General features: G+C 39.3%; 1 protein-coding gene across 2 annotated transcripts in view; it reads left to right on the plus strand.

Annotated features, from left to right (window-relative positions):
• Positions 1-21,194, plus strand: part of TENM1 (teneurin transmembrane protein 1) — a 904,402-nt gene that overhangs the window by 127,709 nt on the left and 755,499 nt on the right. The gene's annotated exons all lie outside the window — the stretch shown is intronic.

The raw sequence follows: 21,194 nt of genomic DNA on the forward strand, positions 1-21,194 counted from the left end.
TCTTCACTCTCCTCTTTCACTTTCATCAAGAGGCTCTTCAGTTCTTCACTTTCTGCCATAAGGGTGGTGTCATCTGCATATCTGAGGTTATTGATATTTCTCCTGGCAGTCTTGATTCCACCTTGTGCTTCCTCCAGCCCAGTGTTTCTCATGATGTACTCTGCATTTAAGTTAAATAAGCAGGGTGACAATATACAGCCTTCACATACTCCTTTTCCTATTTGGAACCAGTCTGTTGTTCCACGTCTAGTTCTAAGGGTTGCTTCCTGACCTTCATACAGATTTCTCAAGAGGCAGGTCAGGTGGTCTGGTATTCCCATCTCTTTCAGAATTTTCCACAGTTTATTGTGATCCGCACATTCCAAGGCTTTGGCATAGTCAATAAAGCAGAAATAGATGTTTTTCTGGAATTCTCTTGCTTTTTCCATGATCCAGCAGATGTTGGCAGTTTGATCCCTGGTTCCTCTGCCTTTTCTAAGACCAGCTTGAACATCTGGAAGTTCATGGTTCACATATTGCTGAAGCCTGGCTTGGAGAATTTTAAGCATCACTTTACTAGCATGTGAGATGAGTGCAGTTGTGCAGTAGTTTGAGCATTTTTGGCATTGCCTTTCTTTGGAGTTTGAATGAAAACTGACCTTTTCTAGTCCTGTGGCCATTGCTGAGTTTTCCAGATTTGCTGGCATATTGAGTGCAGCACTTTCACAACATCATCTTTCAGGATTTGAAATAGGTCAACTGGAATTACATCACCTCCACTAGCTTTGTTCATAGTGATGCCTCCTAAGGCCCCCTTGACTTCACATTCCAGGATGTCCGGCTCTAGGTGAGTGATCACACCATCGTGATTATCTGGGTCGTGAAACTCTTTTTTGTATAGTTTTTCTGTGTATTCTTGCCACCTCTTCTTAATATCTTCTGCTTCTGTTAGGTCCCTACCATTTCTGTCCTTTATTGAGCCTATCTTTGCATAAAATGTTCCCTTGGTATCTCTAATTTTCTTGAAGAGATCTCTAGTCTTTCCCATTCTTTTTTCCCCCTCTATTTCTTTGCAATGATTGCTGAGGAAGGCTTTCTCATCTCTCCTTGCTATTCTTTGGAACTCTGCATTCAAATGGGAATATCTTTCCTTTTCTCCTTTGCTTTTTGCTTCCCTTCTTTTCACAGCTATTTGTAAGGCCTCTTCAGACAGCCATTTTACTTTCTTACATTTCTTTTTCTTGGAGATGGTCTTGATCCCTGTCTCCTGTACAATGTCACGAACCTCCTTCCATAGTTCATCAGGCACCTCTGTCTATCAGATCTAGTCCCTTAAATATATTTCTCACTTCCACTGTATAGTCATAAGGGATTTGATTTAGGGCATACCTGAATGGTCTAGTGGTTTTCTCCACTTCTTCAATTTCAGTCTGAATTTGACAACAAGGAGTTCATGATCTGAGCCACAGTCAGCTCCTGGTCTTATTTTTGCTGACTGTATAGAGCTTCTCCATCTTTGGCTGCAAAGAATATAATCGATCTGATTTCAGTGTTGACCATCTGGTGATGTCCATGTGTAGAGTCTTCTCTTGTATTGTTGGAAGAGGGTGTTTGCTATGACCAGTGCATTCTCTTGGCAGAACTCTATTAGCCTTTGCCCTGCTTCATTCTGTACTCCAAGGCCAAATTTGCCTGTTACTCCAGGTGTTTCTTGACTTCCTACTTTTGCATTCCAGTCCCCTATAATCAAAAGGACATCTTTTTTGGGTATTAGTTCTAAAAGGTCTTGTAGGTCTTCATAGAATTGTTCACCTTCAGCTTCTTCAGCATTACTGGTTGGGGCATAGACTTGGATTACCATGATATGGAATGGTTTGCCTTGGAAACGAACAGAGATCATTCTGTCATTTTGAGATTGCATCCAAGGACTGCATTTCAGACTCTCTTGTTGACTATAATGGCTGCTCCATTTCTTCTAAGGGAATCCTTCCCACAGTAGTAGGTATAATGGGCATCTGAGTTAAATTCACCAATTCCAGTCCATCTTAGTTCGCTGATTCCTAGAATGTCGATGTTCACTCTTGCCATCTCCTGTTTGACCACTTCCAATTTGCCTTGATTCATGGACCTAACATTCCAGGTTCCTATGCAATATTGCTGTTTACAGCATTGGGCCTTGCTTATATCACCAGTCCCATCCACAACTGTGTGTTGTTTCTGCTTTGGCTCCATCCCTTCATTCTTTCTGGAGTTATTTCTCCACTAATCTCCAGTAGCATATTGGGCACCTACCGACCTGGGGAGTTCCTCTTTCAGTGTCCTATCTTTTTGCCTTTTCATACTGTTCATGGGGTTCTCAAGGCAAGAATACTGAAGTGGTTTGCCATTCCCTTCTCCAGTGGACCACATTCTGTCAGACCTCTCCACCATGAACCATCGGTTTTGGGTGGCCCCGCACGGCATGGCTTATTTTCATTGAGACAAGACAGTAGGATCATATGAGTTATTGTGAAATAATATTTATTTCCTTAGCCAAAGTTAACAAAAAATTTGAAAGGTAAATATAGAACAGATCAAGAGGTAAAGAAACTTTATTATGAAAAGCAGTTCAACATCTGAAGAAAGTATGTCTTCTTAACAGAGAGAAAGGCTGAATTAAAGTTTTTCACTAGCTTACTTTAAACTCATTTAGGTAAACTTAATTAAATTTATTTTAAACTTAGTCCTAACCATCCACAAAACTTTTTTTCAGGGTTACTTTCCACAAACCTTCTAATCACTTTTTGTAACAGTCAACTGTAAGTCAGACCTACTTTCTTTTCCCTTTATAAAATGTAATTTTATTTTTTATATCTTCTTTATTAAAAACATACATCCTACTTCCTTATTAGATTAGCAAACAAACATTAATACTAGATATTTAATATTGAATATTTCCCAGTTCATTTGAATCTGAAATTTATTGAGGTTAATTTTTCTTTTATTTAGAAATGTTTGATTTGTAAGCACTTACTTTCTCCAGTCCCATCACTTCATGGCAAATAGATGGGGAACCAGTGGAAACAGTGGCTGGCTTTATTTTTCTGGGCTCCAAAATCACTGCAGATGGTGACTGCAGCCATGAAATTAAAAGACGCTTACTCCTTGGAAGGAAAGTTATGACCAACCTAGACAGCATATTAAAAAGCAGACATTACTTTGCCAACAAAGGTCCATCTAGTCAAGGCTGTGGTTTTTCCAGTGGTCATGTATGGATGTGAGAGTTGGACTATAAAGAAAGCTGAGCATAGAAGAATTGATGCTTTTGAATTGTGGTGTTGGAGAAGACTCCTGAGAGTCCCTTGGACTGCAAGGAGTTCCAACCAGTCCATCCTAAAGGAGATCAGTCCTGGGTGTTCACTGAAGGACTGATGTTAAAGCTGAAACTCCAATACTTTGGCCACCTCATGCGAAGAGCTGACTCATTGGAAAAGACCCTGATGCTGGGAAATATTGAAGGCAGGAGGAGAAGGAACGACAGAGGATGAGATGGTTGGGTGGCGTCACCGACTCAATGGACATGGGTTTGGGTGGACTCCAGGAGTTGGTGAAGGACAGGGAGGCCTGGCGTGCTGCAGTTCATTGGGTCGCAAAGAGTTGGGCACGACTGAGCAACTGAACAGAACTGAACTTTCTTTAGGCCAATTAAATTAGAACTTATTTACAACTTCAATAATATTATCAGAAAAAAACAAAAGATATACATAAATACAGACAGACAGAGATCTTACAGTTTTCTGTTTGAGATTTAAAATATCTTTGACCCCCTTTTTTTTTCTTTGCTTGGAGTTCTAATTTGCCCAAAGCTGAGGTCTCAGGCAAAGTTGGCTGTGTATTTCAAGGACATGGAAAGGGTTAACTTCAAGCTTTTTCCTAGGCAGGTCTTTTAACAAGCCAGTTGTTATCAATTGCATGTGCAAAAAGAATTGGTTTTGCAGTTTCCAAAAAGAAAAATTTCTCTCACTCTGTTCAATCAGCAGTCATGCACTCACAATCATTCAGAGGCTATCACAGTGTCTCCCTTCTCCCGAGAACCCAGGTTTCCTTAACTGTTGCTCCTTTCCCGGGAGCTCCAAGGAGATCATCAGTCACAATGCGTCTCTTCTCCTGAGTCCCCAGTTCTCCCTATCTGATGCTCCCTTCAGGGGAGCTCCAAGTAGGTGATCAGTCTTATCTTCTACCAGTTGGGGTAGGACCTGACTGGGGACTGGGCCCAGGGCCTTACCTAATCCTGCGGCCATTCCTGGTGAGTTGGTCCGTCCCTCCCATGAGTCCAGTTGGGATTCGGCTGTCCATAGCGTTGGAACACTGGTCTGAAAGAGAACCTGGAATACCGTCAGGTGGCGTGCCTCCTTGTTCGTCTTGGGGTTCCTTTGCTCCAGCCTGGCTGAGCCACCTGTCCAGTGACTCAAAGGGCTGGTGTGGTTGGCATCTAGCTGGGGCCTCCAGAAATGTCGCAGAAACCAGTAATTGAGAAACGAAGCACCACACTCGGAGAGTTGGAGAACTCAGGTTTATTATGCCAGCAGGCCCAGAGGAGTTAACACTCTAAGCTCTGAGCCATGAACAAAGGGGTTACAGAGTTTTTATAGACAGACTGTGGTGGGCAACACTAGCTGTTAATAGGCTGGTTTAAACTAAGGGGTTTCATGTGCATGGGAACAGCAGTCAAGATTGGGAGGGGAATGCCTGACCTTTACAGACAGGCATGATTAAGCAGGTTTGCAGGGGCCAGGCAATTGCAAAGAGCAGGACAAGGGTGAGTGAGATAAGCTCCCGTTGCTAGTATTGTAAGTCTCCACTTTCTGAGACTACATGACCTATGTGATCCAACTTTGAAGGAGCAAGCTGAGTTATAGAGGCAGAACGAGCAGGAGATTATGTAAAATTTTAACTTTTCCTCTTCAGTTTTAATGTGCCTTTAGTTTTTTACTGTTGCCTTTATTGACAACATTTTGGGGAGAAATGTTAAATTAGTTCTGCAACTTTTTTGGCTGCTGTAAAGTCTACAAAGCTTTAATTGCAAAGTAATATTGGCAAACATAATAATTTTATAATGCATAAAACACTTTAATTTGACCTTTCTCCTTCCTTTTCTTGATTGAATAGCTTCCTTCTGTTGGGATCCTTAGATTGACAAGCTAGTTAAGCAAGGCATGTGTTTATTTGGTAGACTGAGTTGTCACATTCTAGTTTAATTTTGATGTGTGCTTTGATTAAAAGAATTTATATACAAGGGTGGGACATGCTTTCAGCAGTTGGTAGGGATTATTCAAACATGTTTTCCCTTACTTTTATGTGGGTATCTTTCTTTCCAGAACATCACTTTGGCAGATAATGGTGTAAGTATCCTAAGGTAAAGAAAAAAATAAAGTTGTAACTATCCTTTGTCCCAATTACCACAAAATCATCATCCATTTGTCCCGTTAAAAATACTACTCATGGTTTAAATTATCAGTCAGTCAGTTCAGTCGCTCAGTCATGTCCGACTCTTTGCAACCTCATGGACTGCAGCACGGCAGGTTTCTCTGTCCTTCACCAACTCTCGGAGCTTGCTCAAAGTCATGTCCATCAAGTCGGTAATGCCATCCAACCATCTCATCCCCTTCTCCTCCTGCCTTCCGTCTTTCCCAGCGTCAGGGTCTTTTCCAATGAGTCTGTTCATTACATCAGGTTAAAATTATAGGTCTACATTAGATGCAAAGGAAACACTTTTTTCATCTAGCTCTCCTGACCTCTAGATGACCTTCTTGGTATTCTGTTTACCTAGGGGCAGGTTTCTGGCCACCTGTCTTTATGCTCCCTCACCACCTTTATGGCAGAAAGTGAAGAGGAACTAAAAAGCCTCTTGATGAAAGTGAAAGTGGAGAGTGAAAAAGTTGGCTTAAAGCTCAACATTCAGAAAACGAAGATCATGGCATCCAGTCCCATCACTTCATGGGAAATAGATGGGGAAACAGCGGAAACAGTGTGAGATTTTATTTTTGGGGGCTCCAAAATCACTGCAGATGGTGACTGCAGCCATGAAATTAAAAGACGCTTACTCCTTGGAAGGAAAGTTATGACCAACCTAGATAGCATATTCAAAAGCAGAGACATTACTTTGCCCACAAAGGTCCGTCTAGTCAAGGCTATGGTTTTTCCTGTGGTCATGTATGGATGTGAGAGTTGGACTGTGAAGAAGGCTGAGTGCCGAAGAATTGATGCTTTTGAACTGTGGTGTTGGAGAAGACTCTTGAGAGTCCCTTGGACTGCAAGGAGATCCAACCAGTCCATTCTGAAGGCGATCAGCCCTGGGATTTCTTTGGAAGAAATGATGCTAAAGCTGAAACTCCAGTTCTTTGGCCACCTCATGCAAAGATTTGACTCATTGGAAAAGACTCTGATGCTGGCAACGATTGGGGGCAGGAGAAGAAGGGGATGACGGAAGATGAGATGGCTGGATGGCATCACTGACTCGATGGACATGAGTCTGAGTGAACTCCAGGAGTTGGTCATGGACAGGGAGGCCTGGCAGGCTGTGATTCATGGGGTTGCAAAGAGTCGGACACGACTGAGCGACTGAACTGATGGATCAGTTCTCCTGACATCCTGGTGTCATTTGCTTAACATACTCCACTTACATGGTCTCCTATACTACAATAGACTATACTGCAATTAGACATTTGCAAACTTAGCTGATCTCTTAGCATTTCTTTTATAAGACAATCTTTTTATCCCTCCAAAGTAAGCTGCTTTTTCCATTCCTCTGAATAGCTGTCTTCCAACCATGTCTTCCTCTCAGTAGATGATTAGGTCTTCTAATTTCACTAAAATGCAGGTTATCAAGCATGAACGCCCTCAACTTTCCTCACGTCTGTCTTCAAAATAGGCTTAAAAGTATGCTTAAATCATTTTTCCTCTTTCCCTTTTGTTTGTGAGTAACAAACCTGCGCCAGTGTTTTCTCTTCTGTCCTTTTGCTTTCTACTTTCTTCCTGGGTTTCCCTGGTGGCTCAGATGGTAAAGAATCTGCCAGACTATTGTCATCTGTTATCTTCTAACTATCATTGTCTCCAGTCTTGTCCCACAACCCACTGATACATTCTCTTCAGTATAGCCAGAGCAATTTACCAATTGAGCCATGTCACTTTTCTGTTTCCAATTCTTTGTTACCTTAAGATTAATATCTAAAATACTTGACACCGTGAATAAGATCCTTCCTAATCTGGCATGCTATAGTCTCATTTGCCACCATTCTATTTATTACAGTCATAGTCACTATTTCTGAACTGTAAAACATAATTTTATATCTTTGTGTTTTGCTCATGAAGCTATCTCTTATTCCGTTTATCTACAATGTCTTACCCATCTTCGGGATATAGTAAGTTCCTACTCATTCTGCAAGACCAAGTTGAAATATTGCCTCTATGTGAAGTCTTCTCAAGTCTAACTCTAAGCAGCATTCAATTTCTATATGTTAACATGGCCCTCTTTGCATATTTCTATACAGTGTCTCCACACTGCCTTCAATTATGTGTTTATGTGCCTTTATATCTTTTATAGACTGGTGAGCATCATGTCCTAATCATGTTTGTTTCTCAAGCTTCTAGCATAGTGCCTGGCATGCATTGGACACTCTGTGTTGCTGAATGAGCAAGTAGAAGAATTACAAGTGAGCAGAACAGGTTTCATTTTGGATAGTCTAGAATAATTTGATGCCTCAAACTCTAAACACTTGAAAAGATAACATTACAACAAAATTGTCAAAGTTTGAGATGCCACATATAGTGGCAGAGATAATGATGAAATTGCTAAAGATGTATAAAAGCTGAGGCTTTCATGTTGGTGGGGGAGTAGGGATGCAGGGATAGAAAGAGAAGTAGGGAGGCAGAATGAGTGGCCAACAATGGTGGATCTCCTCTTCAACCCATGACTTCCAGACACACTTCTAGATTTTCTCTTTGGCATGTCCTGTAATCCTCTTAGATGAATACTGGAAGTCACTATCTTTCACTTCTCTCCAGGAATACTGTCCCAAAGGGTCATGTTTACCACTTGACTGTGGTGTCCTTGAATGTTCTTCTTTGTGCTTCTCTATGGTAGAAATACCAAAAGGAGGATGGTTCAACTTACTCCCTTCCTCACCTGCTATGGCTTTATCCCATAGAGCATGCCCAATATTTTTATTGAGTTCTGTCTCAAAAAAGACTCTAAACAGATCCAATAGCCCACTAAGAGACATAACATGAGATTAAACTATGAGCTTCTAAACAAACGTGTTGAAAGACTGCCCTATTTATTCATTTATTCATTAATTCAACAGTCAGATTAAGAGTACCTACTGTGTCCCATATCACAGACTATTCAGAAAAACATTCATCATGCCCTAAGTGGATGTCATATCCTCACATCCTTTGAGATGATGCATTCCTCTTGCTTTTTAATTTTTAAATAGTTTTTTAGAGTTTATTTACCAGTCATGTATAAGGGTAATTAAAGTTTCTGCTGCTGCTGTTTAGTTGCTAAGTTGTGTCTGACTCTTTGAGACCCCATTGGACTGTAGCCCCCAGACTTCTCTGTCCATGGGATTTCCCAAGCAAGAATACTGGAGTGGGTTGCTATTTCCTTCTCCCAGGGATCTTCTTAACCCTGGGATCACACACACATCTCCTCCTTGGAAGGTGGATTCTTTACCTAAGTGGTACTAATTGTTAGACCCAACAATCTTAAAAAGTATCTGAGTGCAGGTAACCTCAGGTAAAGTTTGACAGAAGTCTTACAAAGTAATTGATAAAATCATAATTGACTGTGCAGATGACCCTGATAATTTATGAACCCTCTCTGAAGATCTTTATAAAAGATCAACACCCCTGTAAAATGTTATAGACAATAATAAACTTGGATCGGCTGATCTTTTTGAGGTCCTTTGAGCCCTAAGATCCTATGGTTAGAATCCATGGTTGATATTATAGATTCTAGGACAAACCTCTACTCAGCCCTCTGATCCCCTTTTGGCATCCCATTTAGGAAATCAAACAGTCTTTGGACTAATTTAAAGTACAGTGAATGCTCTTGTCATCACTGGTGATGGAGAAGGACTGTTTTATATCAAGATTTTACTGTGTATAGTTATTCTTAAGCTATGATTTTATTCATATTGTAATTGATCCTATTGTAATGAGCAATGTTATGACATTGACATTTATACAAAGTGGACTCAATGTTAGGAAAAGCCTCCTTGGTCTTGTCTTTATACCCTTTTTCCTGCAAGAGGTCTGGGAGTTGTTTTTTCCTCTTTCTTTTCTATTGTCTGCGTGCGTGCTCAGTCACGTCTGACTCTTTGTGTCCCCATGGACTGTAGCCTGCCAGGTTCCTCTGTCCATGGGATCTTCTAGGCAAGAGTACCAGAGTGGGTTTCCATTTCCTCCTCCAGGGGATCTTCCCTACCCAGGGATCAAACCCAGGTCTCCTGTGCCTCTTGCATTTTAGGCGGATTCTTTACCGCTGAGCCATCTGGGATAATCTCCTAATTTTTCTGATGTCTGCTGTTTTATAAAATAAAGTTTATTTGCAACAGTTTTAGGTTTACAGAAAAATTAAACAGATAGTTTAGAGATTTGCCATTATGCCCCCCTTCACACCCCCACACAGAATTTCCCCTCTTATTAACATCTTGCATTATTATGGCACATTTGTTACAATTAGTGAACTTATATTGATTCATTAACTGAAGGCAATAGTTTATTCAGATTTCCTTCGTTTTTACCTGATGTCATTTTTCTGTTCTAGGATCCCATCCATGTTACCACACTACAGTTACTTGTCATATCGCCCTAGACTCCATTTGACTCTGGCAATTCCTCAGATTTTTTTTTTTGATGATATGGACAGTTTTAAGGCATATAGGTCATGTATTTTGTAGGATGGCTTTTTATTGGAATATGTGGTATGTTTTCCTCATAATTAGCCTGGGGTCATGGGTGTTTGGGAGGAAGACTACAGAGACAAATACAGTTTTCTTCACAAATTATCATAGGTACATATTATCAGCAGGACTTTTTGTTGATATTTGCCTTGCATCACCTGACTCTAATAGTGTTTGTTAGGGTTTTTCACTGTAAACTCATGCTTTCCCCCCTTTCTATAGTGTACTCTCAGGAAGAAAATCATTATGTGCAGTCCACACTTAGTGAGTAGAGTTAGAGTCCACTTCCTTGAAGGCAGAATATCACCACAAGTTATTTGGAGTACTGCACAGGATATCTGTCTCTTCTCTCTCATTCATTTATGTAATTTATTGTTTTAGTTTGGGTTTTTTACCTTTTGGCTGTGCTGAGGCTTTATTACTGCACGCAGGCTTTGTCTAGTTGTGGCGAGTTGGGGCTACTCTGTAGTGGTGGTGCGTGGGCTTCTCATTGCGGTGGCTTATTTTGTTATTGCCCTTGGACTCTAGCGTGCAGGCTCAGTAGTTGTGGCCTGGAGAGTTGGCCTGCAGCATGTGGGATCTTCCTGGAGCAGGGAATGAACCTGTTTCTCCTGCATTGGCAGGCAGATTCTCAACCACTGGACCACCAGGGAAGTCCATGCATTCATTTATGTATTCAGTCATTTACTTATATCAGTGTGGACTCAGGAATATTTATTTATTTATTTATTTTTTTGTGTAATAAAGTTTTATTAAAGTATAAAGGAGATAGAGAAAGCTTCTGACATAGGCATCAGAAGGGGGCAGAAAGAATACCCGCTTGCTAGTGTTAACAATGAAGTTATACTTTAGGTCCAATACTATTTTTTGTTATTGTTGTTGTTCAAATTGCTCCAACTTTGGAGATCTTTCACTTGGTTTCTGTGACGCTCTAACATACCCCCATCAATGTAAGTTTTTTTTTTTTTTTTTTTGTATGTACTTATGTTTTGGAACAAAGGGATGCTCCTGTTTTTTATTTCCGTTTCATTTTGTACATTCATCTCTTTGCTTTTAATCTTAGTGATTTTTGTAGAAGTTGCTAGAAGATCACAGATGACCACAACAAACTGATTAATGGTTTAGAAAAGTAGAATGACCTTACGCCTTTACTAGTCTCTCACCTGTGACTTCAGATGGCACTTAATAAGAATTCTTTTCATGCTTTATATTGATTTCCCCAAAATTTAAACTGTTTTCTATACTAGTAACCTGGAATTTATACGTGAAATCGCCTTCTGTGAATTTTAAATTTACTGAATCAGCCTTAGTCTTTACAAAAAAGTAGCTAATATATTTGTGCTCAGACATCATAGGCATTAGTTATAATTAATGAGTTAGAAGAAAATATTTTTCTGTATGAAATATTGAAATATGATATATTGTCTAAATAATTGAAATGGCTATGTAGATTGATTATGCCCTAAAGGTAATTTTAAGGGAGATAATGGACATTGAATATGATAAATAAGACAGTGATTCTCAGGGGAAAAAAAACATAGTTTACATATATTGCCTATGTATACAGATATTGTTATTTACACATAAGTGACATTAGAAATGCTCAGTCTTCTCTTATAAGGCCTGTCAGCATTTTCATTGTAAACTTGCTTTTCAAGGGCACATAACATCTCCTCTAAAATTTCATTTGGGATTTAAACTTGCCAAACACAATTGCAGACTGTGAAATTTTCTTTTGATAATTTAATCAGAATCATTGTTTTTGTCCCAGTGCTTTGACTTGGGGAGAGCTACTTTCTTCCTGTGTCTTGATAAATGGTTGCTCTCTCATCTGAGAATGATGACTGTTGAATGAGAACATGGTCTTAAATTCTCTGAGTTTGATGGGTGGTATGTAACATCATAACTCTTTGATTCTACAAAAGGCAACTTCAAGCAGAGAACATGTTTCCTAAATGACAATGTTCTTTTTTTTTAATGGCCTATTAATGTAGTCCCTTTGGGCTGTGCTATTCTCCTCTGTTGATTTCTCTGCAATAACCAGTTAGAAATTATAAATATGAAAAAAAAAAGAGTTTATTGGCAATACTTAAAATATCTTCAAATTCTAAGGATGACTTTAACAAGAAAAATATAAAGCCTATATTTTCTTCAAAATTACTAAAATTTCTAGAGAAACATAAAGTAAAATCTGATTAAAGTGACAGATGCATCATGTTCTTTGCTAGGATATCTGAATTACTAAAATATGCCAAGTTTTCCAATTTAATTGATTTCAGTACAGTTCAGTTCATTTGCTCAGTCATGTCCGACTCTTTGTGACCCCATGGACCACAGCATGACAGGCCTCCTGGTCCATCACCAACTGCCGGAGTTTACCCAAATGCATGTCCATTGAGTCGGTGATGCCATCTAGTCATCTCATCTTCTGTTGTCCCCTTCTACTCCTGCCCTCAATCTTTCCCATAATCAGAGTCTTTTCACATGAGTCAGCTCTTCGCATCAGGTGGCCAAAGTATTGTGGTTTCAGCTTCAACATCAGCCCTTCCAATGAACTCCCAGGACTGATCTCCTTTAGGATGGACTGGTTGGATCTCCTTGCAGTCCAAGGGACTCTCAAGAGTCTTCTCCAACATCACAGTTCAAAAACATCAATTCTTCTGCTCTCAGCTTTCTTTATAGTCCAACTCTCACATCCATACATGACCACTGGAAAAACCATAGCCTTGACTAGATGGACTTTTGTTGACAAAGTAATGTCTCAGCTTTTTAATGTGCTGTCTAGGTTGGTCATAACTTTCCTTCCAAGGAGTAAGCGTCTTTTAATTTCATGGCTGCAGTCAACATCTGCAGTGATTTTGGAGCCCGGAAAAATAAAGTCAGCCACTGTTTCCACTGTTTCCGCATATATTTGCCATGAAGTGATGGGACTGGATGCCATGATCTTAGTTTTCTGAATGTTGAGTTTTAAGCCAACTTCTTCACTCTCTCTTTCACTTTCATCAAGAGGCTCTTTAGTTCTTCTTCACTTTCTGCCATAAGAGTGGTGTCATCTGCATATCTGAGGTTATTGATATTTCTCCTGGAAATCTTGATTCCACCTTGTGCTTCCACCAGCCCAGCATTTCTCATGATGTACTCTGCATTTAAGTTAAATAAGCAGGGTGACAATACACAGCCTTAACATACTCCTTTTTCCTATTTGGAACCTGTCTGTTGTTCCATGTCCAGTTCTAACTGTTGCTTCCTGACCTACATACAGGTTTCTCAAGAGGCAGGTCAGGTGGTCTGGTATTCCCATCTCTTTCAGAATTTTCCACAGTTTACTGTGATCCACACAGTCAAAGGCTTTGGCATAGTCAATAAAGCAGAAGTAGATATTTTTCTGGAACTCTCTTGCTTTTTCGATGATCCAGTGGATGTTGGAAGTTTGATCTCTGGTTCCTCTGCCTTTTCTAAAACCAGCTTGAACATCTGGAAGTTCACGGTTCACATATTGCTGAAGTCTGGCTTGGAGAATTTTGAGCATTACTTTACTAGCGTGTGAGATGAGTGCAATTGTGCGGTAGTTTGAGCTTTCTTTGGCATTGCCTTTCTTTGGGATTGGAATGAAACTGACCTTTTCCAGTCCTTTGGCCCATGCTGAGTTTTCCAAATTTGCTGGCATATTGAGTGCAGCACTTTCACAGCATCATCTTTCATGATTTGGAATAGCTCAACTGGAATTCCATCACCTCCACTAACTTTGTTTGTAGTGATGCTTCCTAAGGCCCACTTGACTTCACATTCCAGGATGTCTGGCTCTAGGTGAGTGTGAGTGATCATACCATCATGATTATCTGGGTCGTGAAGATCTTTTTTGTACAGTTCTTCTGTGTATTCTTGATTTAGGAAATTAAAATTTAATTTATGTTTCATATAAATTCAACAAAAAATTCTGTTTACTTATTGACAATGATTCTAAAGTTCACTTTGGAAGAATAAAGATTTTAATAGTTAAAAATGTGTTTAAAATATCAATAAAAGATACTAAGATGTATCACCAAGTTAGAATAATTATTAGTATGGTAAGATTGTAAGGATGAAAGGGTGAATAAAATGAAACAGATAGCTTTGAAAAATTATCATGCTTATGATTATAAAAGCCATGAACAATGGGATAAAGAATAATTCAATAAATAGTTCTTTGAAAATTAGCCATTCGAGAGGTGAAGGAGTTTACCATAAAACCTCAGACTAGAGTCCCACTTCACATTAGATACCTAAATAACTTTTTGAAACATTTGAGTTAAATGTTGTAAAAGTTTAAAACTGAAAACAAATAGAGTTGGCTATTTAATTTTATGATGAAGAGCAATCCCAGAAGAAGGGCTTTGGGTTTAAATCTATAACAAACAACATTTGTTCATAAAAAATACAATTAACAACATGAAAAGGCAGCTCATAAACATGCAAAATATGTGCAATGCATATGACACAGGTCTAATATGTATAATAGATAAATACCTCTTATAAGTCTTAAGAAAAAAGTGAACACTCCTATAGGAAAAAGGCAACAATCTGAGTAGGAAATGCAAAGAAATGCACATCGACAATAAACATATGGAAAATACAAATTAAAAGCAGATATTTTTTGCCAATAACATTCACAAAGATTAGTTCTTATGAAGATCTGAAGACTGGCAATCTCCTGTACTTATCGAAGAGAGTAAATGTAATTTTTCTGGAAAGCAAATGGCACTATGGAAAACAATAATAAAGAACTCAATTTCTGCTCCAAGTAGGTACATCAAAAGGTTGACCATTCACTTGCCTAAAACTCTCTTTTCCTTACTGCTGGGTCCCCCCTCTTTCTGGTTGTTCACCCATATTTCAAATTTGTCCTTTACTGTCTTTCTAGTTTGAGTGGGGAGATACCATGGAGGTCCCTCAAACAACCCTCAGTTGTTGCAAATGACTCAGCTTTGGGTTAAGACACTTAATCTAGCATGAAACAGAATGATGAGTGTAGGATTGGGGGTCAGGCATGCCCTAGCTTTGCTACCAGGTAGGTAGTGACTTTAGGCAAATGGCCTAACCTCTCTGAACCTTAGTTTGTTATGGATGAAAAGATAAAATATGTATAAAACAGTTCGTTGCCTGGAATATAGCAGGCAATTAAAATGGTCACTATTGTTGCTACTATTGTATATCAGGGACTGCAGGAGACCAATGAATTTCTAAAGAAATTATTGAAGTTTTTAGGAAAAGGTACTTTATTGTTATTATTAATATCTAGTGCTACCAGATGGAGAAGGCAATGGCACCCCACTCCAGTACTCTTGCCTGGAAAATCCCATGGATGGAGGGGCCTGGTAGGCTGCTGTCCATGGGGTCGCAAAGAGTCGGAAACGACAGAGTGACTTAACTTTCACTTTTCACTTTCATGCATTGGAGAAGGAAATGGCAACCCACTGCAGTGTTCTTGCCTGGAGAATCCCAGGGACGGGGGAGCCTGGTGGGCTGCAGTCCATGGGGTCGCACAGAGTCGGCCACGACTGAAGCGACTTAGCAGCAGCAGCAGCAGTGCTACCAGAAGGACGGAATATGAACTGAGCTGCCAGTCTAAGTACTTAAGATATAAAGGAAAGAAGTAGCTCTCAGGAAGTATTCTAAGCAAGTGACTCTTAGAGACTTCACCCATTTCTTCCATTTCTCTATTCCCAGCACCAAGCACAGTTCCCAGCAGGTAGTAATATGCAAAGGCTTGTTGATTAGGTGGATAGATGGCTGACTGATGACTGGCTGGCTGAGGTTTGACAAATCAAACCCCTGGTAGCCAGGGAGTAGTGTGAAGGAGTATAGTACATGTGTGTCTGGAGAAGAGGGGCATACATAATTGGGAAGAGAAGGAAAAGGTAAGACAAAGGGAGTCGCAGGATGTGAAAAGATAGCTTCAGGTTTTTGAGTTACAGTCCTCATGACCTTTATGTTGTTTTCACACTCAACTAAAAGAGCTGGGAACATACTGGAAGAAATGCAAACTCTTCTGGTCTTACTAATGGACTTGAAAATCCCCTCCTTCACTTCCACCCTCCTAGTGAAAATTAGTAACAAGATGACAAGGAGGAGACTACTCCAGGGAGCTATTGCTGAAGTCTGTGGGGATCCAGGATCTAGGCTAACAAAGGACCATGGCCTGAGTGACCTATTTTCTTTTTTTAACACATGAATGTATTTGTGGTGACAGTCTAAAGAGATACATACATCATATGTCCTTTAATAAATTACCATTATTGGAAATAATAAAATTCTCTCAAATAAGAGCTGTCCTAAAAACTTGGAAGCATATGGTTGCCAAGGTTTTTGGAATCTTTTAAAATATGAGGATTCTGAAGGACTTTCAAAAGATTTAGTATTCTCATAGATTATGCATGCACGCGCACACACACACACACACACACACACACGGACATTTCTTTGTTGTAGGAAGTCCTATCAGGGTTTCAGACTGGTAAATTTTTCCAGAGTCATGACCTGGGTACAAAAGCCCAGGCAGGACATGTTCAGCTTCAGAAGTGGCAGAGGGGAGTCAGGGCCAATAGATGTAATGTTAAGCAGACTTGACTGATGAGGGTAACAGAATCTAGACAGCAGGAATAAAAAATGCGACTAGAAGGGAGGGTTAAGCATTTATTGGGATTGGAACATGATAATTATGTATACTTGTAAATAAACCAAGAAGTAGATACATTTGTTCAATAAGAAAGTTAATCTTTGTGGGAAGACCACAAGAGATGTCAGGCTTTATGAAAGACAAAAAGGGGCACCTACTCATTTGGCTCAAAAAGAGAATACTAGGATGACAAGTGAAAGTGTCAGTCACTCAGTGGTGTCTGACTCTGTGACCCCATGGACTGTAGCCTGCCAGGCTCCTCTGTCCATGGGATTTTCCAAACAAGAATACTGGAGTGGCTTGCCGTGCCCTTCTCCAGGGTATCTTCCTGACCTGGGGATTGAACCTGGTCTCCCATATTACAGGCAGACTCTTTACCAACTGAGCCACCAGGGAAGACCTACTAGGATGAGGAAGGTTTTAAAGACAAAGGTGATGTCCACCAGTCTTCATTCACTTAGTGAATATTATTGGTGTGCCTTCCATGTGCCAGATAGTGTTCTAGGCACCAGGGGTTCTGTGCAATAATAAAGAAGATCTTCCAAGTTCCTGCTTTCATGGAACTCGTATTCTAATGGGAAGGCAAACAGTAAATGAATAAACACGTGGAGGCGTAATGTGTTAGGTATAAATGTTATGAAGAAAATAACCCAAGACAAAGGGGTAAAGAATGGTATAATGCAGTAGGAATAGGTTTTGGCTATGATGGTCATCAGAGTCATCCTTATTCTTGAGGAGGTGACACTTGAACAGAAACATGAATGAAGTACAGTCAGTAACCATACAAAACCTAGGGAGAAGAGACTGGCATTGCAAACAGATTGATTAATAAGTCAATATGCCCTGAGGTGGGGTTAAGCTTGGAGTATTAGAAGAACCGAAAGCAAGCCAATGAGGTTGGAGCTGAGTGATTTTGAGGGAGGCAGGAACAGGTTGTGTGGGACCCTGTAGGCCATGGTGGTGAATTCACTTTATGTTTGCCAGAAAGCCATTGAAGGCCTTTGAGCAGAGGAGTTATGAGATCTGATTTATGTTTTAAAAGATTACCCTGGTTGCTGGCTAGAAAGAGACTTGAGGAAGGCAAGAATTGAAACAGTGAGGCCAGTGTAAAAGGTTATTGCCATAGCCTAGGTGCAGGCTGATAGTGGTGTGGATGAGAGAGTGCTGACGACTGGTTAGATTCAGAAGGTGTTTTGAAGGTAAACTTGATTACAATTTGCTGATCACTTGGCTATGGGATAGAAGGGAAAGAGGAACCAGGCAGGGCACGAGATTTTTAGTCTGAGTAACTGGGTAAGTAGTGATGCAATTTACAGAGGTGGGGTTATAAAGGTGGAGAATCAAGGGACAGATTTTGAACAACTTGAGATCTCTCTTACCTAGTGGCCGATAGGAGTAAGCAGTTGGATACATGAGTGTGAAGTTCAAGGTGTGGTCAGGATTGAAGTTACAATTTGAGGGGTGGATTTATTTAACTGTGGGACTGGACAAGATAATCTAAGGGATGGGTACAGATAGAGAAGAGCTCCTACAGATATGCATTCCATGGAAACTGCTGTCACTATCATTTATTTGTTCAGTGAACACATGTTTTTGAGTACTTATTTTATGTTAGACACTGTGCTAAACTCTGGAAATATAGTGGAGAACCAAATATAGCTTCTGTCTTTACAGACCTTAGAATGAAAAGCTACATGGCTGATAAAAGGATCGGGACAAAAATGTCACCCAGAAAGATAGACTAAAACATTGAGCTTTACAAAGAATAAAACAAACATAACAATTGCTAAGTCAGTATGTTCCAGTTAAACCAGAAGACAGAGAAAATGAGTATTCAGGATATGTATGGGAGTGGGAGATGGGGAAGCAGGAGATCAGAGTCAGGGACACTTCCAGGAGTGAGGCTAAATATCTCTGGAGAACATATAGGCAAAGAAGCCTTGGACAGAAAATTTTGAGCCTATGGGAAAATATATTTCTCACTCAGTGAAGGTATGGAATAGTAGTGCATTCACATTGTGCCAGAAAAGATATCCTAGAGTCACATTAGAGAAAAGATCAGAAAGGAAGGAAGTGGTTATGAGCTTAGGTTCCAAAGTCATGTGTAGATTAAAGTGAAAAGTATGGAAAAGTATCTAGGAAGTTGCATGGCATATAGTACACAGTGAATAAATGTTATATAATAATACTTACTCTGATGACAATAAATTTGAGAATATTCTACAGCTGAGCTAGTATTGCTCTTCATTTCCTCCCAACAAACTGAGGGAAGAAACTGAGTTAATTGAGGCTCATAGGTAAGCAGGTCAATGCTTGGTAAATATATCTGGATTTGTACTTTAAATTTTTTTCTTAAGTTGATCCTTTAATTTTTCATTGTTTGTTGGTCAGGGTCTTTTCATATGTCCCCTCTCAGTTACCTCAGAGAGAAAGAAAATATTTTCTTTAACTGGGCATCTTACCATCTCTAGAGCAGTGATTCTCAGACTTGAAGGTGCTCAGGAATCACCATGGGATTTTGTTAACATGCAGATCTCCATTCAGTAGATCTGGGGTGGGGCTTGAGATTCTGTAGTTCTAACAAGCTTCCAGGTGATGCTAATATTGGTGCTGCTTTCCATGAACCAAACTTTGAGTAGTGTTGAGCTAGGAAACCTACCTGGAAAACACTAGAAAACACAGGGCTGGGGCAATCAGTGATCTGAGTCTCAAATAAGTGAGGCATGCTTCACATGATTATCCCTGCTTCTCATCTCAGCCTCAGGTGGTTCTTTTACATTACAGCAGTGTAAGGAGAGCATTTCATGGTGGGAAACTGGGATTACCAAAACAGAAAGCCTGCACGTGATCCCTTACTGCCTCCATGTTGTCCTGAAACAGATGTAAATGCACAGCTGTCAGCTACAGAGAAAGCTCCTGAGGAAAGTCTCCATGGAGCAATATATCTTCCTTTTATCATTTTCCTCTTCGTGATGTTTTCTTTTCTCAATCCCATGAAAAATCACATAATAGGATTTTTATTGTAACCTGTTTGAATGGATAGGACAATGGAGAAATATTGCAGCCAAGAAAGTGTTCTCACAACTAAAAGAAGTTTATCTGAGAAATGTTTGTGGCAGAACATAAGCCACTATTAGAAATAAAATTTGGACAAGATGAAAAATCATTCAAAATAAATTGCATATTGTTTATCAGAAATACTTGCAATATACAGAAAGATTTTCATTATGATTATTGAGATAAAAATTGTGGCTTTCAAATATATTGTTCCAATATGACCAGCATATTTTATTACAAAAATAGTCCTTCCTCAAGAAAGGCCTCTGATAAATGGAGATTGAAATAGTATACTCTGATGCCACTGATTATCATCAGATATCTTGGCCTTTTCAACATGACCCACCCTTTTAATGAATGAAACATGGAATTTTATTCCATTACTTTAGAGGCATTTATTATCTTTGTATATTGTCCAGTCTTTCTTTCTTGTTTGAAATCATTTAGTTTTCCATCCACAGCCCTTTAGGAATTTTTTCTGTACATGATTGATAGATATGAGAGCAGTATAGTGAAGTGTTTAAGCTCATGGCCTTTAGAGATCGATTTTAATCCTCCTGTTGGCACTTATTACCTGTGTGACATTGGAGAACCAATTTAAGGTTCTGGTGTCGGTTTCTTCATCTGTGAAATGGGAATAATAATAGTCCTTAATTTATAGAGCTGCAAGTAATAGTTAATACTTTAAAACCAGCCAGTGTGCTTGTGAACATTTACTAAGCTTTTCAAATATTGTGGATAATCTTATTAATGATGTTAGATGGTAAACCATTTCATATCAGTGCTTATGTTGTATCTCCCCAGCTAGACTACAAATACATTTTCATTATGGGAGCAATATCTTTTATGTTCTGTTTATTACCTTCAATGCATTGCTATTTCTGTATGTTTGCCATCGTCACAATGGATTTGGTTTGCAGATACAACTACCATGAAGTAAATTATAAAAAAAAAAAAAAAATAGAGACTGCAATTAGGAAACACTGCCATCAATAAGCAAGTAATGAGGTGGGGTAAATGGAAAACATATTTTCTCACTAATAATTAATACTAATTATAATAATCCTATTTATCAAGTACCTACTTTACTATGTTAGACACTATCTCTTATTGTTCACATTAATTATATGAATTAAAAAACTGAAACTCATAGAAATTTAGTAACAAGTTTCAGGCCACTCAAATAGGAGTCACACTTATTACTCACTAATTACATATACTCCTTTGGCTTATTCCTAAATTTGAGATATGATTCTTGGTTAAAACAGCTGAATTGAGTTCACATAACAATTCTGCTTCTCACTAAACATGTGACAAGTTTGAATTCAGAACCCACATTTGTAAAATAGACCCTCTCTCTAAATGTAAATCTGAAGCTTCTTTGTAAAAGACTTCATCCTCTGTCATTTCCTGGGAGTTCTTGCCTCCAGAACTACATAAGTTGATCATTTCCTACAAATCTTTAGTTACTGCCAACCGAAGATGACGTGTCCTCTGTTATCATGCCCCAGGATTTGTCCTCTTTTTCCTCATAGGTATAAGTTATGATAATGCATTTC

Source organism: Bos grunniens, chromosome X (assembly GCF_055505025.1).
Source record: "Bos grunniens cultivar Pamir isolate PY7600 chromosome X, Bosgru_T2T1.0, whole genome shotgun sequence".
Lineage (NCBI taxonomy): Eukaryota > Metazoa > Chordata > Mammalia > Artiodactyla > Bovidae > Bos > Bos grunniens.